Below are 27,855 nucleotides of genomic sequence, written 5' to 3'. Positions count from 1 at the left end.
AGATGCAACATGCATACCCCAACCCATCCTTCTTGATCATAAAGTATACCAACATTCCACTATAAGATGGGGAGCTGTAGTGGCTCAGTGGTTAGCTTTCTGGACCTGTGAAATAATGTAGGTTCAAATTCTACCATCGGACCAACCTGGGTTAGCTACCATGGTGTGTCCTTGGGCAAGGCACTATACTTAAAGTGCCTTGGCACTAAATAACTTACTTGTGTTGCTTTACCATAAAAGGCCAAACCAAACACAAAAAACAACAACTTTAAAATATGAGTTTTGTCACTAATAAGTATAGGAAAATCATACAGAAGAAATGTTTTTGTTAATACAGTTTAATGGATCTAAAAAATCTCTTTCTTCTGCAGGAGTTTAAAATGTTAAATTAAAAAGGTCATTGCTTTGTTCATACACATCAGGCTTCGTAACCCATATCCAGCTAAAATTTTCAGTAGAGTCTGAATAAAAAATATTTTAATCTGGATGATAATATTCTTTCTCCATTCATATATTACACCACCAAGATTGATCCAAATAAGATTACATTTTACTATAACACTGAGGATGAGTATGCCTCTTAACAACTGACAAATGTGGAGAGAATGGAGTTAAACTGAACTTTGATTTCTTTTCAACCATAACACAAGATGATCATTTATTATGAAAAAACCTGAATAAAGTTGGAGTTCATAACCATGACAGTCTTGATATAATATAAATTCAATATATTATTGTTGTCTTGAGGTATAGTTCTGTATATTACAATCTCACACAAGATCAGGGTATATTTTAGTACCATACAGTAAATTCAGGATTGTATTAATACCTATTCTGGTGAATGAAAATTGAATAAGATTTACTATTTTGGAACCAGTTGCAATAAAGTTTACTACACAAGAGAAAATATGACTTTACTGTAATATCTAAAATGTAAAATCTGCAAACAGAATACTTGCTTGACTTTACACTTCAACTATATCATAATATTTATTTGAAATGAATTTATACAAATGGCATTAAATTGGGTTTCAGGCTGGTAATGACAACGGTAGTAGTGAATAGGGTCGGTCTAGGGACTAGGGGACTTCCATGTTAAAAAGGGTATATCCACTCTGGGGCTATGTAAATTTAACATGGGAGAAAAAAATATCCACTCTGGGGACTATGTAATTTAACATGGGAGAAAAAAAAATATCCGTTCTAGGGACAAGGGGAATTTAACATGGGAGAAAAAAAAACTATCCACTCTAGGGACAAGGGAAATTGAACATGGGGAATAAATCGTGGGACTGTCTAGGGACTAGGGGAAATGGAACAGGGTCGGGACCCTATTTTAATAAGGTCCCAACCTGATGGGTCTATGAAAATGGAACAGGCGAAAATTGAAACAGGGAGGGGTCTCTATTTTTTTATTATTTTTTTAAACAAAAAAATAAAAAAAGGGGTAGGCAATTGAAAGTCAAGATCTTTTCGAGAGATAGGAGTGGCCCTGAAAAGGGCCTTTGGTTTTCTTCTTCTTCTAATTTCTTCTATTTCTCCACCAGTTTCTTTTTTTCTGTCCTACACGTTTTCTATTCTTTTCTTTCTTTTCTTCCTCCTTTTTCTTCTTTTTCTCTTCTTTCTGCTTCTCCTCCTCTTCTTTCTTCCTCTTCTCATTTTCTTCCTTTTCAATTTTTTCGTTCCATGCTCTCATCCTTATCCTTTCCTCTTCATCCTCCTTCTCCTCATTTATTTCTTTCAACAGATCACTTATGATTTCCTTTAGTTTTCTTAAATTGTTGATCTCCATCTTCACTCGATGGGGACTATAAGAATAGTGATCATCGTTTAGGTTAACTAACATTTGCTCCATCATGCCCAAATTGTCCAGGACGTCTTGCAATTTTTTCATTTTATCAAGGTGGTTCGAAGCCATCTTCTTTTTTATTCTTTGTAGAATGGTGCAAATGATGAACGTTGTGGGTTCTTATACGGAAAGCGCGGACATGAAGGAAAACATCCCCCTAAGACCCAAAACTAATATTACCTAGTAAACATCCCCTACTTTTCTCATTTCATATTATCTACTATTCACATGCGCGAAGCAGCAATAAACAAAGCTCAATAATCTACTATCCACACAAACTTACTTGATCACTTACAAACACAAACACATACACTCACACTAGGAAAAAAGAGTCAGTGTTTATATTCACACTATTCTACATACACACATTGGCAAATGGATTACTATATCTTTTCTAGAGTATTGGGTAGCCCTGAAAAGGGCTGTTTGTTTTGAACTCCAGGGCACCTGGTTAATGGTTGCACCTCCCCGGCCTGGCACTGCAGACGCATCTCCTACTCCAATCACCTTTCACTCTTTTTGCTGGGAGTGCAGAGGCGGAATGAGTGGCTTCAGAATCCCAATCTTCTGTCTCTGGGATTCTGAAATTTCCTTGTTGTGTCTGTGGTACAGCCATTCCTCTCTCTTTTTCCTCCTCTTCTTTTTTTCTTCTCTCCTCCTCTTTCATCCTTCCTTCTTCCACTATAGCCTCTGCGGCCAGCTCATTCAGTATGACCTTGGCATATTCCAGGTGCACATGAAGTTCAAGCAATTTTGTTAGCCTTCTGCTCATTTTGTAGTGTTGATCAATCAACAAGGGTAGCTAGACTGCCTAGTGGTTTTCAATTTATACTAAAAGCACGAACGTGAAGGAAAACAACCCCCTAAGACCCAAAACTTATATTACCTAGATCACTTAAAACGTGCGGACCTAAAAGAAACACTCACTCACTTTTTATACTACCCATCACTATTCTAAAAAATTTTCATTGAACAAATAATATACTATCCACACCTCTAAAGCAGTCAAATCAAACCCCAAATCTACTATTCCCACACTTCAAACAACAAAAAACATTATCATAATCTACTATCCACACAAACTTACATGAGCGCTTACAATCACACACACACACACACACACACACATAAACATATAGAATCACACCAGAAAAGAGTGAGTGTTTATATTCACACTACTCTACATACACACATTGGCAAATCGATTCTTATTTCTTTTCTAGAGATTGGGGTAGCCCTGAAAAGGGCTGTTTTTTTGCTAGCGTGAAGTTGAAGCTAGGGCGATCTTTTATATTCTAAGAATGTGACGTCCTCTGATGATAGGCTTTCTGATGATAGGTCTTCTTCTTCGGAAAGAGAAGAAGAACTCTTTGGTGTCAATACGACAATCGACAAAGCCTCTGTCAGGTTCAGGTTGCTGCTGCTGCTGTTGTTGCTGCTGTTGCTGCTCTCTCTGCTGTTTCTGAAGTCTGTACTTCTCTGTCCATTCTTCTTTCTCCCTGTTCATTTCTTCTCTAAAAAGCTCTTCTATCAGGTCTTCAGTGACTTTTAACATTCTCACATTCTCTATCTCTTCCGGCTTCGCTATCAGACTGTGTCTGACCCTATGCAAATTCACGTAGGCTTCGTTTAGCTTAGCTAGTCTGGAGCACATCTTCGTAGGAGGATGAGACGACAATGGATGGTTAGACTGGAAACTACCCCGGTTTTAATAGTCAAAGCGCGGACGTGAAGGAAAACATCCTTACACGGTTTTCGAGTTGGACCGTTCAGTGAGTGTCATGGGAGGGATAGTAAGAAGTCAAAGAGCATGAATCAAAATTCTTATAGCCAAACAAAAGACAAAGGCATTTTGTCTTCAAAACAACATTTTTTAATTCAAAATCACTTAACACTAACAAACAACTATAACATTTTTAACAATAACCAAACAATATAACATCAAACATTTTTTTAAATCACAAACATTTTTTTTCAACTAACACATTATTTTGGACAGGGTTGACAACGTTGTGAATGAAATTGTGATTTCCACTGTTGGAAGTCATTAGGCCATAGATGGACACTACGTTTCCTAGCTTGAGACAAAGATAAGCATACTGGTCACAAAACCATCTATCTACTTTCACATCGTTTCTAGAAGAAGAACGAGGATCAAAATGAGTCACTAAATGTTCTAAGGAATATCCCAGGCTGCGATGATGCAGAAAATACACACAATATTGTCCACACACCAAGGAATCTGTGCCTTGTAATTTCACATTATTGAATGAGGTGGTCTGAGCATTTCTTCTCATAAAGTTAATGATATCGTCTTCCAAAGGGGGCAATCCATACAAATCGAAATATTCCACACATCCTTCTTGAGGAAAGTAGACGGCTACCTAGTGGGTTCCTGGGAGATGACTGTCGTCCGTGTTGATCACATAAGCTTGATGGTCTTGAGGTTTGCGATGAGGGAGTTCATCTTTAGCACAGACGACAGGATTCCAAGAAGCAGTGTACAAACTATGGTTCAAAAGATAATAAAGTTCCCAGGTATCCATTTATTTGTGTGGTTTTTTTCTTCACAGGTAATGATAAGTGATCAATTTGATCCTGACTTTTTGCTTGAAAATGTCTGACAAGTAAAAGGCGTTTTGCTCCAACTTCTTACTCTGGGCAAAGAGAGATTCGATGCGACGGCACTCCAGAGACGTTAAATGGAGGAGAAGAATGTTTATCCAAGCCTTTATACCACTCATTCAACATGAATTCTATCTTTATGTGACCCCAAGCTTTGTCCAGATATTCGTCCAATTTTTCTTCTTGACTCAACATCAGACATTTGTCGTGTTGAATTTGACTGGGATGATCATTGTGACATCCATAGCACTCTTCCTTGATCAATTTTTTCATTATATCTGCCAGGACTGTAGCAAAACATCTCCATCATGATAACTTCTTCGTCTTGGGATTCTTCTTCTTCTTCCATGGTCTCCTCACATTCCATTCCAAAGTTTCTCCACTAGGTAAAGAGGGATAACAGTTTTCCATAGCTTCTAATAGTCTAGAATGACTTCTCTCAAACTGTTGATTTCTATCGTATTATCGAATTCTTCATACAGGATAACGTTGACCGTATTGGGTAGAGGTTCTGCAAACTGAAGTTCCACACGAATCTGGCCAGATTTTATAGGGTGGAAATGTCCCTCGTCGCTGCCCTGGTCAGGGATGAAATCGAAAGCCCACAAAGCATAGCCTCCTGCGTAATCTTTGTACGTAATGCCGTGACTGGTGTTGGTCCCTAACTGGCCGGTGGCTTCATACAGGAACAAGTACGATCTCAAGTAATTCATCTTCATGGGATCAAAGTCCGGTTCGAAAGGTCGGGTACACAAGGTCTTGCCATTGCGACTGACTTCGATTTTCTTCACCAAAAAGTGTTTAAACTTAAAAGGATTTTCAGTGAAGGCTCCGTTGAAGGCTGAATTCTTGACCATACCAAGGATTAAACGTTTGGGTAACTGTCCTTGAAACAGATGATCTTCGATCATGGAATGATGGTTAGCGGGAATAGTGAACGTTTTCACTTCCACACGTCGTATGGGATACTTGGTGGTCGTTCTGCTCAGAGTGTTACTGATGTCATTTCCCACTTTAGGTAACACTTCCACGCGTCGTACGTAGAGTTTGACGTCCTCGATTTTGCTTTTGGCAGCACTATCAGCCAACAAATGGAAAGCGGCACTGCTGTGATTCAGTCTCAAGCGAACATTTACACCATTCAGCAAATATTTCTCTTGCAACCATATGTCCAAATGCAAACAATCCATCAGTTCTAAACTCTTCTTATTTAAGATTTTGCTTCGTCTTTCCTCAAAGCCGTCATTGTCTTTACTTATTATATCAAACTTGTTTGCTTCATCAGGTTCCCATAGCACACAGGCATTGAGATGAGTATTCTTGGCATCTGTTTCGTACGTCAAGAGATTTTCCAGGTAGGCACGGTAAGGGTAAGTATCCATGCTGCTGCTGACCAGTTTGTTATTCAAGTACAAGTCCACTGAGCTGAACAAGGAATGCATGAAATTGTTGACGGGAGCTATATTCTCAGTGTCTTCTATTCCACCATCATCCTTATCTTGAAATTTGACTTTCAAGTACAAGTAACTGCTATTCAGATCGATGTAATTTTCGGGCTGTCCCTTGATTTCAAATTCGATGGGAGTGGAATCTGTCAAAGAGGAAACGGGGTAAAATTCCACCCACTGGGATTCTTGCATCATCATCATGGTAGGTGGCATGGCAAACAGATCCAGTTCCAACTTGGAACAAGCGCATGACTCTCATTGCATTTTTTTCTGTTTCTCAATAATCGAAAACGTCTAAGCCTTTGACGGTTCTTCTTTTCTTAGTCTTTCTAGCTTTAGAAGTGTGAAGTCTGGTGAAAGGGTGTTTTCTTCGTCGTCTCTTTCTGCCTTGTCCTTGCTGTGGCGTCAGGGAAGTAGGAATGCCTGACTCGGTAGCGTGCAGGGCATTTATAGGTGTTTCTCGTCGTCCCAAAAGGTTCTTACCCGTTTGCAGCAAGACATTTTTGCCTGCTCTCATGAAAGCTTCTTTGGGGTTTTGTTTGTCGATGATGACATTTTGGAGAAATTCTTTGCCTTGTGTCAGTGCCGCATCTTTCAAGGCGTTCAATCCACGTGTCACCATCGGTTTCAACACCGGGGCCACCGAACGAAAGGCCGATTTTAACATATCTCCTAAACCGTGTCCTCGCTGTTGAGCAACCCCTCGGTACACTGGATACATGACTTACGAGTCGTGAGAGAACCGTTTTCGAAAATGGAGTTTCACCGTGACTTTTCCTTTGGTGAATGGAATATTTTGTCCCAAATCTCCTTTTATAGCAGTGTTGACCGTGTCCAAATAAGACTTACTGACAGGCAAATAATGAGGATGTACAAATTCGTGGTGAACGTGATAAGTATTTGCACCTTCCTGGTCATTGTTCGTGGTACTATCCACTTTGAAAGGAATGACATGCAGTGACGGTATGGAGGTGTGTCCCACCACGTTGTACTCCACCACATCGGAGTACACGAAGATCAAATTTAGTCCATGGTTCAGTTCTACCGGGAAACGAAAATACCTCACAAAATGCCCGTTGTTGTCAATGTCTGCGATGTGAATCCTTTTGGTCTGCTTATCCGTGACCATATTGAGGTCTCCACCCAAAATGTCATACAGTCCAGGGCAAAATTTAATACGTATACTTTTTTCCTCACTTTCAAATTTAATTAGTAGACGATGAGACACTTTATGGTACTCAATGGTGACACGTTTTTTTAGTCCGGTCAGAACTTTGTCAAATGCTGCATGGAATTTGTCAGCGATTGCCTCCACCAGATGCTGACCACTAAAATAATAGCCTGAGTTAATTTTAAAGTGATAAACGTAAAATGGAGGAGAAGTGTCACTGCTGCTGCGGGGTACTGTGTCCTTTGGAATTGATTTATGTTGATTAGTGGTAATCATGGTTTGCTGCACCGTTTGGTCCAGAATTTCGACGTCAAAAGTGTTTTGAGTTTCAGTGATGTTTTTGATTTGTGTTGGGTAAATCATTTCTACCAAAGCCACTTCCCAATGGGCTTCGTGATCTAATTGGATGGCCTCAGGTAATTTGGCCGTGTAACAGCACAACGTGTTGTTGGGAAACACCTCCATGGAACTGTCACTGGGTAAGGTTAAGTAAAATTGGTTTTGGTGACTCATAATTCCAGAGTTCTGTGGCTGTCCGAGGGGTTACTGGACGTCAGAGACGTGTCTCCGCCCAAAATGGGGTTGTTGTTGTTGGAGTGGTGACTGACACTGGCACTGGACACAAGGTTCCCGTTTTTACCGTTTGAAGATAATTTCATGGAGGGATTGGGAAGCAGGTAACCGATGCAACTGCTTAATAAAATGGTCCACAGTTGTTTGTCTCCTTGTTGCAAACTCAAATTGGCAATGGCTGCACCGATGACACAATACACCACAAAGATTTGGCAGAAAAAGACAATTTGCATTTTAGGCACACGTTCTCCACACCACACCCACAAGGGTTGTTTCTGTAAATCTTGCCGAGAAGAACTGGGTGAAGGAGTGGTCGCCGTAACTGAGTCTGTGTGAAAGGGCATGATGGTCACTTCTTTTATAGTCGATGACTTGCGAAGCGTCGATCCAAGAATAAAAACTGGGTGGATAACCTTTCCAATGTACTTTGACTTCTTTGACACGTCGTTTGCCCACTTTATGGGTTCTGCATTCGAGAATGCTTTTGATGTTGTACATGTCGTCTTCTTTTTTTGGTGAAACGTTGTAACTCGGGCAAATAAAACGTTCCTTTGAGTACTTCTCCGTTCATGTCTTCCAATTTATAGACGGCAGGATCATGGCCATGCACTCGTTCAGTGATACGAAACAATTCGGTGGTCCAGTTAGGTAAGTATCCTTTGTCGAAAGTGCGTTTTGGTTTTGCCAGTGCGCACCCAATCTCCAACGGCCAACACACCACTTTTCTTGGGGACAGCCCTCGTCGGGGACGTACCAAACAGGCGCTCAGACACTAGCACTTCGTTCTCTGGGGTCACTTCTTGCGGGGCACGTCCAATGCTTCGATGGTAAGATTGGTTGTACGCTTGCACCTGGTGCGGTAAGATGTCGATGTACTTCAGAGTGTGGTGATGCGTAAAATATTTCCACATGCGTTATTTCAGAGTGCGTTGAAAATGTTCCACGATGCTGGCTTTGGTTTCAGGATTCTCGTTGGTAAAAGAATGAATGTCACGTTTCTTTAATTCTTTTTGGAAACCTTGGTTCAGAAATTCGGTACCTTTGTCTGTTTGCCATCGAAGAGGGTGACGACCGCTTTGTTTCAACACTCGTTGCAGGGCTCGCACTAACTCGCTGCTCGATTTGGAAGTCAAGGGCACGACCCAGGCAAATTTGGAAAAGACATCGATGACACAAAACAAATATTTGAAGCCACGATTGTAGTTGGCCAAATGAGAGACATCGGCTAAATCGGCTTGCCATTGATGATCGATGCCTTCCACTCGGGTGTGACTTCTGGAAAACTTGCGTCGAATGGGTCTGTGTAAAGTGTAAGTAGCTTGTTCTTGTAACCATCGTTGCACTTGAGGTAAACGGAGACTTTTCAGTTGCGTTTTGGCAGCACGATACAATTTTTGAACTCCTGCGTAACCTGCAGGATGGGAGGGATCATAATAAATGCTGGCTAACATTTTTTCCATTTTTTGTTTGTTTGTTAATAAGGCACCCACTCTTGGAGGATGCTACTCTTTTTCTCTTGGGGTATTTTCTTGGATTGTAATGCTTTGCGTGTGTGACCGGCAGTAGGTGTCGAGGAGGAGGGGGATGTCTGAACAGGGGATATTTTTTCTTGTTTCACTTCTGTCTTCACCTTCTTTTTCTCTTCTGATGAAGAAGGGGTGGTCATCATCTTTTTAATCCATCCAGTTCTGGAGGGGTCGATTCTGAGATCTTGGGACTCCAGAGGGCCTTTTTATCTTGCTCCCACCAGTCCTCCCAACACGGTTCCCAAGACTCCTTTCAGCAACGGACCTAACAAGAGGGGTAAAATTCCTCCACGTTGAACCAACATCTTCTTTTGACGAATAGGGATTTTCTTTTGAACCATTTGGCGAAGAACGTGATGATGTTTACCTAAACATTGTTTCTGGTGTTTGGACAAAGGGATCGTGCCTTTCAACACGTTCAAACAACATTTGCACACGGTATCGATGACCTCTTTGGAGGCCGATTGAATGAGTTTTTTTCGCAGGGGTGGAGAAGCTTTGGAAAGGACAGATAACATGTCCCCATGTTTGACTAAACGTGGAGGCAGTCCTTTCCTTTTCTTTCCTTGGGGTTTAGAAGAGGAATGTTTTCTGGAGGGTGACATCTTTGCTGGTGGGTTCCGGGACATTCACCAAACAGACACTAACGTCGATGACTTAACACACGCCCTTTTATCTTTTTTGGGGGGACTATCGCTTTGTCATAAAGGTGACAATGCTTTTTCCAAAATCGCCAAGGAATCCTTTCCTTTGTTGGCGCCTCTTTTTCTTGGAACGACTGTGTCTTTTCTTAGGGTAACGTCGATGCTTGGCTAAGCGTTTTGTTGGATGACGAGTCTGCCTTTGTCTCTTTTTTTTTTGCTTCTTGGAGGTGACATCTTTTGGGAGTTCACTGATACCCCTACTTGGTCGCAGGCCTTTTTTATACTGGAACGCGTCGCCACTGATTGTCTTTACGGCGTATCAACTTGAGGACAGGCATGACACGTCGTGTAGGGGTACGCAACGGACTAAATCGAGCCAGTTCATGCTTGGACAAATCCAGTAAACTTTGTAACATGCCCGATCTCTCTTGGACTTTGATTTTGGGAGAAGGTACTTTGTGAGCCGCGGCCACTGCCGCTAAATTGGAGGGTCCTGCCACTGGGGAAGTTCTTGGGGTCATCAACGGAGAAGTTCTTGGTGTGATCAATGTCTCCAAGTACTTTTCAGTTCTTGGTGTCATCAACGGAGAAGTGACTGAATCTGAGGCTACCGGACACGCGGTCACTGCCGTGGCAGGTCGTGGCCTGCGAGTGTAAGGTTGCGTCCTGGCCAAAGTGCCTCTCTTGCGACTAGTTTTCTGTGGACTTTTCTTTTTCTGGGGACTTTTTCTCTGCTTCTTTTTGTGGGGGCTTTTATTTTTCCAGGGTGGTGATTGGTAAGAGGAGGGTCCCGCCACTGGAGAAGTTCTTGGAGACACGGGTCTCCTTGGGGACCTGGTCTTGCCACCGTGGCTCTTTTTCTTCTTCTTGGAGCTTCGTTTGACTTCTTTTTTCTTGGGGAGAATTTTGGGAGCATTAGGATCCCATCTTAAGAGAGAGCGAATGATGACCCCTCCTAGAGTACTGCTCCCTCCAGGTTTCAAAATGATTTGTTTTTTGGTCTGAGTGTCGATGTGGGGATCGGCCAGTTGGGTCAAAGCGACTTTGTTTTCGATCAAAAAAGCGTTTCGTTTGATGAGGAATCTGAATGATCCCTTGCAGTAATTGACGTGCTGTCACCGTGAACCATCGTAAGACTTCTTTGAGACTAGCTTCTAAGACACGAGCTCGTATTTGTGGATTTTTTTCTCGACTGATGCCATACAAGGCATGAATCAATTTGACGTGAAGATGCGACTGAAGGGACATCATGTTCAAACTGTGTGAGACAGACAAAAGTGACCGAGGTTTTTATAGATGTTTTTGAGCGAAATTAAGTTGAGGACGGAGACATGTACAGGACAGGCCCTCCGTCTTGGCACCAGTGGTGAAACAATTGGGTATGAAATCGCAAATCATCGGGGGTCGTAGGTTTCAAATCGATGAGTAAGTAGGTGTGTGGAGTTTGAGTGGCATCGTCGTACGCCTGAGTCAGCCAAGGTGTTCCTAACTGTTTGGCTAAGACTTGCACTTGTGATTTATCTCGAGGGCTTTTGAACAAGACCACGTAATGCGCATTGAGACTGATGGTGCGATGGACTTTACTTTGTTGAAACAAATTTTGAGTGATGTAAACGACACTGGCATTACGGTGATGCCCTTTGCGCGTGAACCACAGTTTAATTTCTTCTTCGTCTTCTTCTAACATGTCGTCGAAAATGACCAAATGGGTTTGACGGGAGTCAGAGACGATGCCATCGTCTTCTTTAGGAATGCCTTCCACAAACACGATGGAATCGCCTCGACTTTCTTGCAAGAGGCTGTACGCCGATTGCCACTCTTTGTAACACCACACGATGCGTTGAGATGGACGATCGATCAAATGATGTTTATGTTCGATCAAATGTTTGACGAATTCGGTTTTGCCTGAACCGCTAGGTACAGCAATGAGCATGTTAAAGGGATGGCGACGATACAAAGCCTCCCAACTGGCATGATCTAAGTGTTCGTCGATGACTTTGACAGGAGAGGAAGAGGGAGCAGAGACAGCAGAGGTAGCCATAGTGTTAGGAATCTCACGTGTGACACTAAAACAGACAAGATGAGAGTTTATATACTTTTTTCAGGACACGTTTATTGAATGTTTTAAACATGAATACGAAAGACAAAAATACATAAAAGCCAAAGGCTTAAGTACAACGATAAAAGGCACATCAAAATCATCAACGTAGAATAGAAACAAGTGTCTGTACAACATGTTTTGGGTAATGTTCTGACCAGTTCTATAGTGGGTAAGGTCACACAAGTGTCCTCCCGAAAGGGTCTTTCAGGCATGTCCACGACAGTCCTGTCCTGGGTGACGGGTTCTTCTGGCCCTGTCACTAACACAGGTTGAAAAGTGACTTTTTTCCTTGAACAACTCTCGTGCATACTGGGCCACTTCTTGGGTCCAAGCCTCAAAATCCCATTCTTTCCAGGCATGGACATCTGTCCAGTGGGGGTGTAAGTCACAAGCTATACATACATCGTCATACACGTCTTCGGTAGCTAAAAGTTGACGAATCTTTTTTTCCCTTAGAGGTCGAGAAGTATCCAGATGAAAACGCAAGGCTTTGAGCAAAATGAGTCTTTCGTGACCATTTAAGGCCATTTGGGTGGTAAGTACTGATCATAAAGAGTCCACAAGGAATCAGCTGGTAAACGAAATCCCGGAAAACAAGTCACTAAGACACACACCACTTGTCGACCCAAATTGAATGGATACAGTTCTTGTAATAATTGATGGTAATGATCCACGGTTTGAATATGGTCACTGAGTTCCTTCCACAGAATCTGTTCAATCACATGTGATAAAAACTTGGCATGGCAGCCTGTTTTTATATTCTCTTTTTTTTTTGATGCAATACACGTACTTTCTGGCCAGAGATCTTCGTTCTTCTTGAGTTGGAAATTTAAATGATCCAAACTGTAACCTACACTTCAAACTTCGTTTAGAAGTTTCCTCTTCCGCTAAGTAGATTCCACGTAAAATATGTTGGTAATCCTTTAACTTGTCTTCCTCAATGCGTTGCTCTACGTAAATCTCGAAGTAACCAAAATTATGAACATGTCGATCATTGGCGACCTCGAAGTGTTGAACAATGTCTGACCACTGAAACAATTTCTGACGAATCAGTTCTCTTATAGCATTCAGGTACCAGTGATTTAAAAATCGGTGACATAACGGATGCAATTGTTCTTTACCTTTGACTTGTATTTTGACCAGCTCTCGGTAAATCCTTTCTCTCAACTCCACAGGCAAAGCACGAATGTTCTCTTGTAAAGTATCCATGAATAGGTCAGTCAGTACAATTCACATTCTTCTCCTAGGGCAAAAGTAATCCAAATAGTGAGTCATTTCTGACCACTGCCACTCAGGGTAACGTCCAAGAATCTCACTGAACTCTTTTGATGTAAACGGTCTAGAGTGATATAATAGGATGAATGCACACTTGACCCAGAGAAATGTAACACATTGATTAATTTTTTTCACATTCCTCTTGTGAATTTCTCGGCACAAAAGTTGTACAGTTACCCATTTAGATTTCACTCTGGCAAGTCCCTGCCAAACTTCCTTGTAAATCTCCTCTTGCAGTTCTTTAGGTAATAATTCAATATCGTTTTTGAAATTAAGTTTAAATACTGGTCTCGGTGGTGTCCAACATTTGACTCCTAATCAATCTGGTTTCTTCTTCAACGACATGGTAAGTTACTTCAATGTCTTGGTCCCACTAAGGGTAAGTAATGACAATTCAGTGACCAACGAGCATGTTCTAGGTAGGCCGAATTTTGTGATTCCCAGTGGTGAAGTGACACACCGCAACTGAAGCACTTGACTTTATCCCCTTCGCCCAAGTAGAAAAATCCGGCTCTGGCTAATTCTTCGGGGGTTAGTCCTCCCAGATACTTAGGCCATTTTCATTTGAACGATTGAAGACAATTTTCAAAGTCACAGTATTCAGACAAACGCACAGGGAACGAATATTCTTCTTTCACAGGTTCGTTTCGATGAGGGTTGGGTGACATGGACAGGAGTTTGCTCAGGGCTGGATGACATCCGTAGGGGGGTAGATGTGAAGGTGAACATCCACATTTAAAACGAAACCCAGTCAAGTGTCCAAGAGGATGAGCGGCATCGCTTTCGCATCCCTCAGGTTTGGCATGTACAGCATCACTTTCCATGATAGGGGCAGTGAGAACAAAGTTCCCATGATGCTTTACGGCATCGCTAAGGTCACAGCGTACAGCATCGTTCCCATCGCAAGGCTCTAAGTATGATCCAAGCAGCTATGTTTTGAACTTTTTGAAGTCTCTGCAGTAGATATTAAGATGAACCAGACAGAATTGAGTTACTATAGTCCAGTCTTGAAAGTAGTAATGAACACACAAGTGTTTTAGTGGCATCAACTGAAAGATATCTGAGAATGGAGCTGATGCGTCTCAGCTCAAGATATGCAGCCTTGCTTATGTTCATGACATGTTGGTGCAATGTGAGAGTACTGTCCAGAGTAACACCTAGGTTTTGTACTGATTGTGTGAATTTAATGTTGTTGTTGCTGATATTTATTGTGTGAGGTAAAGGATGTGAATGAGAAAGTCTTTGTGTTGTGATCAGAATGGCCTCAGTTTTATCATCATTCATCTGCAGCTTGTTACAAGTCATCCATGATTTCGCATCAGAAATGCACATCTCTACACCTTGGATGGTAGCATCAACTTCAGTTGGGTGGCTAGATTTGTATATTTGGGTGTCATCAGCGTACAATTGGTGAGACACTGGATGATGATCTATGACACTTGAGAGCAGCTGAGTGTATAGAATGTAGAGAACAGGTCCAAGAACAGACCCCTGTGGAACACCACAACATAGATCAACTGGGCTGGAGTGTAATCTATTTGCAGACACAATTTGTGTCCTGTGGCAAGGGCGATATGCAGATTGTACATTGCTAAAAAGACTGTTTGAATTCAGACAAGATACAAGCTGGGATCGAACAACCTTTTCTAAGATTTTTTTATATGAATTGGAGATTAGAAACCGGGCAGTAGTTCTTTAAATCGTTATGGTGTAGTGTTAGTTTCTTCAGCAGAGGTTTTACAATGGGAGTTTTGAAAAATGATGGAAATTATGCTGATGAGAGAGAGGTATTAATAACATCAGTTAGTGAAGGCAATACTGGATCTAAGCACTCAAGCAGCAGTAATGTTGGAATTCAAGTTCACATGACTTTGGTGCACTCTAGGATGATTACTTAAGAATGCATTTATTGGTGGTGAGAGACTAAATACATGACTTGATACTTGTGTTTAGCATTAATTGGAAAGCTGAAGATAGTAATCTTTTGACATACATATCTTAATTGTACCATTTAATTTACAAAATTCAATGTAATTTGCATTGGTAAAATGTGTAGCACAAGAAAAGTCATTATCAATCAGAGATAAATCATATCTTTGTTTTGTCTGGAGCTTGACTAATTTATTGCACATTTCTGTACACTACTTTGTCTTTAATCCATGATTATTCACTGCATTCGGATGCATTTCATGGTGAAAATTCACCAGCTGGATTTAAAAGTGGTGAATATTGCTAGCGATTGTTCTGCAAACCCTGTATGTCACAAGGAGTCAGTGTATTCAAGGACTCATACAGTATTTACAAGTTCTCATTGATATTTCAGATGAAAATGAAGAACTGAAAAAAAGATGAAAATCTCAAGTGGAAACCTTTCTGTTCAGCCATCTCATCCAAAACCTCCTGAAATGGAGAGTATTTGCTGACTCCAAGATTTCTTCTTATCCTGCTGGTATTTTCTATTTAGTTTATCTGGTCTCTTTTTATCAATTTCTTTTATACCATGCCACAATTGGAAATTCTTTATCAAAAGTATGTATAAATTTCATCACTTTTCTGTCTGTTTAATAAGATGTGTTTAAGAGTACTTACTTACTCATGATGCTGTATATATGAGATTAGATGTTCTGTTAAAAAAGAATGCATTTTGTGATATATTGTATCACTGCCTTATATACAGTGGTCATTGCAACCAGTATGCATTTTGTTTACATGCCAAAAAATCCAGTCTGATTTCTTTGTTTCTTTTTTACTGCAGTTAAGGACTAGTGATTATTTTTATACATTTAGCTGCATCCAGAAGGACAACACCATCACCATCCCCATCCACTCTGGAGTGGAGAATATACAGATTTCTCTCTGCCAGTTCCTCTGCAAGTAGTAAGTATTGAGGATGGAAAAAAATGTACATTATAGAATAATGAAACAAATACTACAGGTGTTGACTTTTATATAATCTCTTATTTCATTTACAGCTCTCTAAATACGAGTAAGTCAATTATACACTGTATTCATGAATTTAATTCTCATCTAAGGTAGTAGAACTGTTTTATGTTTGACAGAATGTTGGGTAATTTGTGGCAGTACACTAAAAACACATTTTGTTGCATTTAAAAATGCTTATGTTCAATGCACGTAAAAACTCATTGGTTTGTTGTCACTTCAGTTGATAATAGTCTTGTCATCGTGTAGACATTTTGAATGTTAGAGTTCAATGATAAGGTCATATACATCGAGTCAACATCAGAATTTGTTTGGAAAATGGAAGATTATGACATGAAAGCACAAACTCTTGTAGCTTAGATACTGTTATTTCAGAACATTGTGAGATGTTAAATAATTAAATTATAGGTCATAAAACATACTGTTCAAGACTTATTTGTGCATATAAACAATGAATTGTTTTTCATTGATGTGTCGACTGTTCATCATTCCATTGGTTTTTTTATTTTCCTTTCTTATGTATACCATTGTCTTCTGTAAGTCAGACGCCTAAACCATCTACATTGAATGCAGACTTTACAGACACCAGCAGTGAAACAACATATCCAGGGAATAAAAAAATAAAGGATTATAGGGAAAAGTTTTATTTATTTTCAAATAAACTGTACAGAAACCATGTATTTCATTCCATAAATATTTTTCATTGTTAAACCCATGTTCACTGTACAGATCTTTATAAGGAGTTTATAATAATGATCTTGATCTTTCAAAACTGATTTCATCACAAATCTCTTACAGATTTCCAGTTCCAGGTACTTATGAAACTGGACACAAATATTGAGAATTTGTTGGAGCAGCTGGCCCTCCTAGATCATACACAAGGCCCAGACACAGAATATAGAGAAGAAATTCTTGCAATGCCATGTGATTCAGTGAGGAACTAGAGGGCCTTTGCCAGAGGTTGGAGGAGAATCCCAAACTCTCCAAGAAGATGGTAAATTGGGGCCTTATTTTCTATATAAAAAAAAACTGTTATAACCTTTATTTGCTGTTGTGAACCTCAATATACATAATGCAAGTTCTGCGGCGCCTGTATAATTATTTTTGGGGGTGGGGTGAACATGTAGTGGTCAGCTGTTTTGTCTTACGGATGTAGGCCAAAACATGTTTAGAGATGAACATGTAACAGGTATTTTACTACATATATACTATTACATATTTTGTGGCTATTTTAATTCAATCCTTGAGTGAATGTCATTTATGAAGTTAACAGATTCATGGTGGTTAATTTGGTTTATGATTGCTGTTAGTACATTGTGTGACCGCTCCGGTGGCCTAGTGGTTAGAGCGTCCGCCTCGGATGCGGGAGGTCGTGGGTTCGATCCCTGGCCGAGTCATACCAGAGACTTTAAAAATGGTACTAACAGCTGCCTCGCTTGGCGTTCAGCATTAAGAGGTTAGTGTTAGGACTGGTCGGCCTGGTGTCAGGATAATGTGACTGGGTGGGACATCATGCTACATGTCTGCGGCATGATGCCCCAGTGCTAGACATCACTATAAACTGCCACATTGCAGACATCGTAGCGATATGACTGAAAAATTGTTAAAGCTACGTTAAAAATCAGAATCACACATCACAGTACATTGTGTTGCATAGTTAACCCTTTACTTCCCATATAAAAATCTAACCCTCTTACCTGTGCGTACCATATGACGTTCGCGACGTCATACTCTTGCTCCCCATAAAAAAACTCACAAACCGTAAATCAACGTCATCCTTAAAAAAATTATTCTCGCATTCCTGGAATAGCCTCAAAATAACCTAAATTATTTCTACTGAAGGTCTGCATTTGTTATTAATGCCGAATTACTGTAAGTTATTATTTGTCATCATTTCGTGATAAAAACAGCTATCGAAGCACAACTTGTTTTGTTTTAATCAGTGCAACTTTTGCTTCGAATCTTTAAACATTAATATGTAAATACAAACATGTATTTAATCATCATACTTGGTAAAATTATTGTTCAAAGTATTTAACTAAAATATTTCACAGCCGTGTTCCCGCTATATTCTTCGTAATATCAGTTAGAAGTCACAAGTGAATCTGACAAGAGGCAGAAACGTAATAATGGCGGACATCGCATTATCTAGGCAGTGCCTGTTCATTAGATAGACTGTAATTATAATTCATTTGGCATATACATTAAGGAATATATAAATTCATAAGAAACATGATATAAACATTCAGTGATTAAATATTTAGCTCTTTAAAAAATAATAGTTTGAACTATATTACACAATGCGACGTTGGATAAATCAATGTGGTATAGAAGGTCAAGGTTATTTTTTCATATCACTCATTTTGTAATGATAATAACATAACACAGCCAAGAAAATCATATCTAACAAATAGAAAATAATATTACCAGTACATACTAATTATTACAACCTATAATTATCAATAGTTTTTTTTAAAAACATAATTAAAAAGTGAGTGGTCATATTATGAAAATCCCCATTTCTAAAAATAGATGCACCCAAATGGCATGCGTGGCGCCATTTTACTCTTGGTCGTAATGTGATTCAGTTGGATATAGGAATATATTTCATGCAAGGATGTACTTTAATGATTCATTTCATCGTTGATGAAAAACTCAGGTACTGTTTATTCGGAAACAATGAAATTCAGCATCACATTTTTGATTTTATTACATCTTTGGAGCTTGAAATTATTCGTACTTTACCTGTGACTAATATTTTAGATTTTTTCAAGCGCAATTAAATGTTCTTCACAGAATAATATTTTATAAAGTTTATCCTGCTTTCCATGCATGGCCTTATTAAAGCTTATTAAAAATATTTCATAGTGAGTTCTTGTTATTTGTCATTAGTGATGTGGTCAACGAAATGTAATTATATCTGCTGTGAGAGGAGGAAAAAAAACTTAATTAGCTAATGTTTCATTTCATTGAAGAGCTGATTTAAAATATAAATATGAACTATTTAGCAAATCACTTGTTCTCAGACTTTCACGTTGATGAACAAAACAAGCAAACATGAGAATAAGAAAAAACTATAATTGTATTGGCGCACATCACACAGCTACTCCTCTACCATGACCATGCTTTGATGAAACAGGCTGTGACATTCTATGCAGCATAGATGGACGTTGCAAACGACACAGCCAGATTTGGTTTCTTTACATCTTTTTTCTCCATGCTTGGTACAGTATTTGCAGGTAGATTTTTTCCTTTTAAGTGTTTGCAGTCTGTGCATCTCAATATTGGCCTGTGTCACTGGGGCTACAGATTTTCGATGCATGGCAACCTTCCTGCACTTGAAACTTCCTATGAGCTGCTTTGCCAAATTAACTCGAAAATCTGTCTGAATCTTTTTCTTCTTTCATGACTCTCAGGATGACTCTCCACCATTGTTATAAAACCATTGATGATACATATATTTATAATGAAATGAAACATATATCGCCACCATTTCTTTGAAGGTCATCCAACTGGATATTTGGCCCTGAGTTGGTCACATATGTCAACCCCTCTGTAGTACTGTTGGTAATTTGTGATGGCCTTTGGACAGTTAACCAGTCGCACTGTCCCATCTTTCTGTTTCCGGTTAGCAGTATCAATGATGGTTGGATCTGCTGCTGTGGATAGGACTGTCACTGGTTTTTTGTCCTTCCACAGTGTGGCTGTCAGGTTTCCATCCTGTCTGACTAAATGGTCCCCTTGCTCCATATATGGTGGATATTTAAATTCCTCTGGGAAGCCTTTACGCTTTTTCCTCATGGTGCCACATGCATATATTCCATGTCTCAATAAACTTCGCACCAGTCGACTGGATGTAAAAAAGTTATCAAAATATACATGATAAAATTTTCCTCTCGAAGGTATAGTAAGCTTTTGCACAACTCGATAGCCAAGACCCTTCATGCTCTCATTCACGTCACCTGTATCTTCCTCCCCCTGGTAAAACTCGAACTGGTGACAAAAACCAGACAAACTTTCACAGTGCATCCATACTTTCAGGCCCCACTTGATTGGCTTTGATGGAAGATACTGCTTGGCCTTGTGTAATCCCTTGAATGCAATCATACGTGTAAAGTGCATTATCTTCTTAATAAATCATTTAATGAAGTATTGTTTGAAATTTTAATCTAACCTTAAAATAGGATCAGTGAAATAAAAGTTAATTTATGTTTATTTTTAATTTATTTGTATTATTATGAAAAGGTATGCATTAAATTTCAGATATTCATGAATCTAATGTTTAGATTTATGTATGGTGATTTGATAGATTAGAGTTGTGTGGTTATGGATATCTAATGTATGTTTTTGTGTGTATATGATAGACACACATGAGTGGTTCTTATTGGACATACAAAATTAACTTATTGTTTTAATTTTTATAATTATCACATTAATGTAAAGATGAAAGACAATATAATATGTTTGCATACATGTATGTATGTGTGTTTCTTTAAATGATCTCTATATGTGAGTGTTTCTGCTGTGCAATTTACTGTTGGAAAGAAATACAATATTTGTAATGAATGTAGAAATGTATAAAAACCTTCATCAGTGGTTTGATGTTAGCCAAGGCTTGTATGTATTCGCAATGTTTGACAGAACTTCATCCAGTATTGGACGGATTTTGTGAAGTTTGTCATGGTTAGGGTGATCAGCAGGAAAATCGGTGTTGTCATCATTTAGGTGAAGGTACTGGAGGAGTTTTTCAAACCTTTTGCGTGGCATTACATTTTTGATTCCTTCATTTGATAGAAAATTGTCATTTGACCAATAAAAACTATAGTCAGGAGCTTTCATTATCCCCATGAATATCAACATGCCAATCTCAGGCATACTGGTCTCTGTCCAGTTTGCATCACTGATTCCTTGATTCACATGTTGTTCAGCTGCAAATTGATTTGTTTCACTAACAATCTTTTCAAAAAGTCCAACTGGAAAATATAAATGGAAATAGTCTAGTTCTGGTGCTGTTTCCTGCAAATTATGTGATGGTCCTGACTGCTGAGTAAATGGACTTCTGTCAACATCTTGCACGTCTGCAAACCAATTTGGCTGATCATCATCAGTGTCACTTGAGTCTGATGACATTTCAATGTCGATATCTGATGACAGAATTTCAGATCCTTCGTCATTAAAGACATCATTGTTTATAAAAGCTGGTATTTCGTTGGAACTGAATCCAGAAAAATCGTTTTCACTGCCAGACAAATCACTGTAATCAACAGACGAGGACGACATCACTATGATGAGATCAGGGAATTCCTTTCGTAAATAAACAATTTCACTTCCGGTATCGTCTGTTATATGATTTGATTGAAACTTTGCATATTGAAATGAATGGAAGAAATGAACAACAAAGATGTTCTTAATTTTGTTATTTTATTTTATATGACACGCAAATATGACAGATATCTTATTTTAAACACGTTAAAACTACATTATACATTATAATGTATGGAAGAAGACTTGCCGTATTTGCCACGCATTCGGCAAATATGATTTTCCACATAAAGAACATGATGACATTATGAATTTATACTAGTAGTGTAAACTTTCGCATTATAATTGGCAAAAATTACAAGTATGAGTAACATACATCTGTTGAAAAGGCCATAATATTTACATCGAATTGAGGTAATACAATCGACCCATGATGCCATTTTTGATGCGGCCGTGGAAAACCCCTCTACCTATAATTGGTCGGTTAAATTTAGATTTATAAAGTTCTGATGTTAAGTAATACGTCATTGAAATCGAATGTTAGTAAAGACGATTTATTTTTTGACCAGCGTTTGGTTACCTCACAGCGAATCAACGTTTAAATGGAAACTTGTAACCTATTCATAGTATATATTGTGTAATGCGTAGAAATGCGTAGATGGGGGGCAAAGGTAAAACCGTAGTTAGGCGTAGACCGGGGGGGGGGGGGGGGGGGCAAAGGTAAAGGCATAGAAAAGCGTACTTGGGGAGTAAAGGGTTAATGTTATCAAATTTTTTTCAAGTTAGAGAAAATAAATTTGATTGCAAAACCATGGCCAAAAAAAACTATATACAAGCATATTTTGTCACATTGATCATGAAATACTACTACTAATAATAATTTCGAAATCAAAAAATAGTAATATTATTATTATTATTATTTTCAGATATGCTACTTGAGCTCCCTTGGCAGGTTTACAATTGGGGATAATGTCTGCAGGATGATGAAAATGCTTGGAACAAAAAGACTGGCCAGAGTATAGTCCAAAGGGACGTAAAGGGAAAAAAGCATTTCAAGAGCTTGTGATATGTCAGGTTTTGATAAGTAAGGATGGCTTGATTTAAATTGTGTTTTTCATGTGACTTGCCAGAGATTTTTAAATGAATTGATAAAGTAACTTGAGACCACATTTCAAAGTACATGTTTTAAAAATATTCCATTGATTATTGCTGGCATTTAGAAAAATGCAATGCATCCTTTGTTGTGAAACTTATTTTAAAACATTGTATTACTCTTGCAGAAGCCTGCTTGAAAAATAATGGCAAAGCAAAGACAAATGGAATGGAAGAGTCCATATCAGAGACCCTCAAATATGCACCCAACCAACGCAGAATGATAAAAAACAAGGTAATCCGAATGACTCTTATTTTATCAATATTGGATTCAATTTCATCTTTTAAAGCATAGTATTTGCAAAGTGGATGCATTTCTAAACTGATAACAAAATCAGCTTATCCTCTTGCCCAGGACTATCAGAGCTAGAGTACAGCTAACTACAATATACATACATCTTGTCTGATTGGACAAGTGCCTCCATTTGGAATTTTTATTCACGTGAAATATTTGGACGGAATAAATTCATCTTTGCACAAATTGATTGCACCATCCACTTGCCAGAAATGAAAGTAAGTGCAAAGTTATCTTGTATCTTGGCTTAACGATATTAAGGGAAGCACAAGTGCAGTGAAGAAAATTTCATACATTTTTATAATGCTGATTAACATGACTTCTGCATATGTAAGTAGTGCTGAGATGATATGACTTTATTTAAGCATTACAATTTTGTTTTAATTTGCAGGTGCCTGAGCAGAAGAAGTAATAGATAAACTTTACAGTGGAGTTGGAGACTGATTCTGATTCATAATCTTAATTAAATCTAGAAAATAAACATTAAAGTGATATTAAAATATCTGTTGTATTGTTTCCTTCTTTCATTTTTTTCTTAAAAACAAATGTCTGAATCTTTAGTCTGTAAATTCAGTGGATTCCTTATCAGTCCATCTACTTTTACCTTACACCATGCTACTTTAAAAAAAATGAATTATCCCCGTTAGGGTAGGTCCCCCCCAACCCCCCACCCAACTTTGTCAACTTACCTGCCACATTTAAATCTAATGGAAGGCCCTGCTGTAAAGCCTGTTAGTAAAATTACCCAACAAGAGGATTTCATACATTTGCAACTCCTAGATGGATGGTAATGTTTTCATTTTTGTAATGTAGATATGGACATTCTTGCCACCAGTATGGAATATGTGTTTCAGATACACAAGCAACTTTCATCAGATTTGCATATAGGTTTTATATGTTGTGAGTATGTTGTAGGAAGTTTTTTTTAATAACATTATACAGCATTCCAGCAAGTTCACCAAATCACATTGCCACAACGTTATATGACGTTGCCACAATCTTAAGGCAGTGTTATTTCAACATGTAACTGTTAGCTCTGTTATACCTCTCCACGACGATGACACTGACAGCCTGGAGGAGGACCCCTCCCACAGACTATTATGAAAGCAAGTTCAATTACAAATTTTACTAAATCCCTCTAGGTCTTTGGGCACCTGTGGACATGAATCTGCAAGGCTAAAATTGTCATTTTTAATATAAGATCTCAACATTTTTAAGGCCTTAATTTTAAAGACTGATCCTTAAAACTCCCAAAAGGTCAGTTCACCCCAACCCGTCTGGTGGATACAAGGCTCAGATCGACATTTTACGAGGTTTGTTTACCCCTGTCCCTGCTGGTTAGAAGTACATAATAATACAAAGTAGAACCTTAGTATGCATTTTCTTTGGCCATGTTTCTCATTTCCTCACACTTGTTTTGAAATCCTTATGTTATCAACTGGGTCACCAGCCTTCGTTTAGAGTAACAGCAAGTATATATATATATTTAAGTCAAAGGAAACACAGTAAAAATGTTTGATTTAACAATGACATATTTGCCTCAGGTCTGTGATCCTGAAGTAAATATTAACTGTCCATTTATTTTCTTGGCTTTTCTTTACTAGGAAATTGATGATAGAGATTTCTGCGATGGTGAAGGCAATGTAAAAATTGGTTACTATAACATACTTTTTACGCCATGTTTGAAAAAATAAATCCAATGGAAAGGTTATAGTCTGAAAATCGTCATTAAATTAAGTTAATATAGGGGAAAAAACTTTAAGAGTTCATAAATATTTTTCAGTGCTGAATAAAGATAGAACATCACACTTTCTGCTGTGATTTTAATAGTTTCTGGCAGCATGAAAAAATTTCTAGAACTATAATGTATAAATGTTCTCAAAAGATTATGTTAATATGGGGGAAAAATCTGTTATGAAATAAACCGATAAGATCTTGTATGAATTCATGTTATCTTTAAATATGATATTTGTGTGAAAATATCTGGAAGAAAAAACAAGATGGTGCCACTCACACATACAATGTTGTTGCCACAGTGGCCATATTAAGAAACTTTTTATCGCTACGTCTGAATGGATAATTGTGTCAGCATGTCAACATGTGTACAAAATACTTATGCTGATGTCTAGCAGGTCCTGAATGAGAATTATGGTGATGTACAGACATCCTATAAGGCCACCAATGTGGCCATCCTGAAAATCTTGTTATCTACTACTTCTCCTGAATGAATCGTCATATCAATGAAAGACTTCTTATGTCTAGTTGGACGTAAATGAAAATAGTGCCAATCTAACCTCCAATATGGCTGTTTTAATAGGCATCTGGAAAACCCTTTCCTTGCTACTTCTCCTAGATGGCTGGTCATTTTGACTTTGTGCTTTCACTAGATGACCTATTTGATGTCTAGTTGGCCGTAAATGGAACTATGCTTATGGTTTTGATGTCTAGTTGGTACTAAATGTGGTTTTTGCTCATAGACTTCTAATGGTATTATAGTTGGTTCTTTAATGAAACTGCTGTACAAAATTAAAAGGCCTTCTCGCTTTCTACCAAGTTTGGATACAGTTATCTTCACCAGCTAGGATTTCTTGGTCCTCTTTTTTATACATCAACCCTTGGCATATGTAGTTAGCTAAAACAGTATTTTGAACAATTAATCGCCCTCTTGCAAATAAAATCCCAATTGCATGCTTTTACCAGTGTGAGAGCTCCTTATATAAGTAGCTAAGTATTCAGTAACTGAATTTCCACATCTACATGCATCAACTCAGAATTAAAAGTCGCAAAACATATACAAATTGGAACATCTTGAGACATGTGTCACTTTGCATGGTGGGTGTTATGATTTAAATGCAACAAGGATTTTGAATTAGGGTTAATTTCTTTAAGCTGTATTCAATCATGGGGCCCTGGGTTATAGAATGGTCTAGGCACATACATCACTCAAACTAATCAACTCTCTCTAGTCCAACCAATGTGTGTATATGAGAAAGCTTGCCAGTAGCGTTATGTGTGTTGATTTCCTCCAATAAATATGCTGGCTGCCATGTAAACCTTATGATGTCCTGAAAAATGGTGTTAAGCTCCATACAAGCAAGCTAAACAATCAATGATGTAATGGAACAGTAGACACCATTTTAGCTAAATATGCCAAGAACTGATTTAGAGACTTGGTTAGTGATGATGACTTAAAATTGGCAAGAGATTAAAAAGATAAAAGAAATGACCTTTCATGGCACTGTAATATAACAAATGAGGAAAAACAAAAGTTTATTGCATTTAAACCTTTTGTTTTTTCACAGTTTCAATTTAAGTCATAAGGCCCCTTATTTTGCCTTACCAAACATATAGCAAGTTATTACCTCAAGCCCTAGCACTGATAATGCCTCACAAGTAAGCAGTCTTTTATGCAGTCTCAGGTCTGAGTATATGTCTAGCAATACTTATGTCCAGTTTGTTTATAAAATTCTTTCTCACATGGTACAGTTGTCAGAGAAACACGATAAATTCAACAAGTGTGGTAATGAAGGGACAGGCATTCTTTATTTATGCACACATCCCAAAGGGACATTGCTATGTTTGAATCAACACTGAACTGAAGAATGGAGCATCAGCTGCATCAATTAAGATATTGTGGCCCACACAAAATACTGCAAGGACTGTGATCTATTTATGAGTGCAATGGGCATGAATTACTGTAGCAGACTGGAGGAAGTAATCCGAATTTATTAATATCTTGAAGCTAAATATAGTAAAGTTTTCATCTATAATCTGTGGAATCGTTTTTGCACACAGTTTGCAGGATTTGTCTTTGGGTCATCATTTTTCTTTTTCTTCATCTTTCTAGCTTATGGCATCTTGACAAGTCTTATGATGCCGTGCAACTGCACTTGATGATTACCACAGCCAGTGACATTGTATCAGATCTTCTGGGATCAGATGATTCAATGCAAATTCCACATAACCTATCACCATCCTCATGTTTGCCATCTGACTTACTAAGTTATTTTGCCTAAATAATAATAAAAACAATCTGGTCTGATGTATTGATAGTGTTCTGAATGACCATAATATATTCTCTGTATCTACCCTAGAAAATCCTGAGTGGATCGCTGTTTGGTTTGAATAAACCAAAGTAATCCAATGAAAGGCACTTTACAGACACAAGTATCTGTTTCCTGTATGCAGTGATTAAATGATAGTATTATGTCTTTATTTTTTAAAACTGATGATACATATGATCACCTTCAATGTGTAATATTAGTTATATTAATTAACGAGCGGGCAATATTTGAATTTCAAAGATAAAGTGTATGCCATGATCACTTTAGTAGGATGATTTGTCAAGTGAGGTGATCTTTTCTGTTAGAATAAATATTGTTAACTAAACTATTTTCGCAAGTTATGACATAAGAATGATTCAAAGAAAGAAAATTCATTCAATTGAACATATAAAATTAAGACTGCAACATAGTCTAGATAAACTATTTCTTCAGAGACATAATCCAGACTCTGTGGCAGCAAAAATATCAAATAGGACACACCTAAGAGACAATCACACTTTCAGCCACAATGGTTTGACAGTTATCAGTGGCTTGAATTCATTGACTATGAAGGCAAAGTGATTTGCAGTTACTGCAAAAAATGTTCCCAAACTATCACAGATTTTAAATTCTACCAGTGGACTTGTAAGTGTAACTGACAAATTCAGGATTTAATCAAGCATGTCTCATGATAGTTTTATACCTAATAAAGCAAAATGTAGCACAGGATATTCATGACACTTAGGCCAGCATGTACAAAATATTCCTCAAGTTAAAGTTGCTAGCACTCCACTAAGAAATGTCATTTTATAATAAATAATAATGTAATGGAAAAAAAAAATCAATAAAGTGATTGCACTCTTTAACATAGCCTACTACCTAACTCAATAATGAAAATGATTTGGTTCATTATATCTTTGTGTTTTATGGAATAAATGCATACATCTGATT

At 38.3% G+C, this 27,855-nt stretch overlaps 1 long non-coding RNA gene across 4 annotated transcripts; it reads left to right on the top strand.

Moving 5' to 3' along the window:
• On the top strand, nt 1–23,525 carry LOC149779330 (uncharacterized). 4 transcript variants are annotated; one of them, XR_016415628.1, is made up of 7 exons: nt 1–117; nt 15,536–15,661; nt 15,968–16,089; nt 16,951–17,146; nt 22,341–22,498; nt 22,695–22,801; nt 23,253–23,524. It is a non-coding gene; the product is annotated as an uncharacterized LOC149779330 (long non-coding RNA). The 4 variants fall into 4 exon arrangements; XR_016415629.1 differs by lacking the exon at nt 1–117 and adding an exon at nt 10,222–14,008 and having other exon boundaries at nt 23,253–23,525; XR_016415627.1 differs by lacking the exon at nt 1–117 and having other exon boundaries at nt 10,227–15,661; nt 23,253–23,522.
• The last annotated feature ends 4,330 nt before the right edge of the window (nt 23,526–27,855 follow it).

This window comes from Sinohyriopsis cumingii, chromosome 17, assembly GCF_028554795.1.
Source record: "Sinohyriopsis cumingii isolate HCF-2022 chromosome 17, ASM2855479v2, whole genome shotgun sequence".
Taxonomy (NCBI): Eukaryota; Metazoa; Mollusca; class Bivalvia; order Unionida; family Unionidae; genus Sinohyriopsis; species Sinohyriopsis cumingii.
This window is presented reverse-complemented; position numbering and strand designations above follow the sequence as displayed.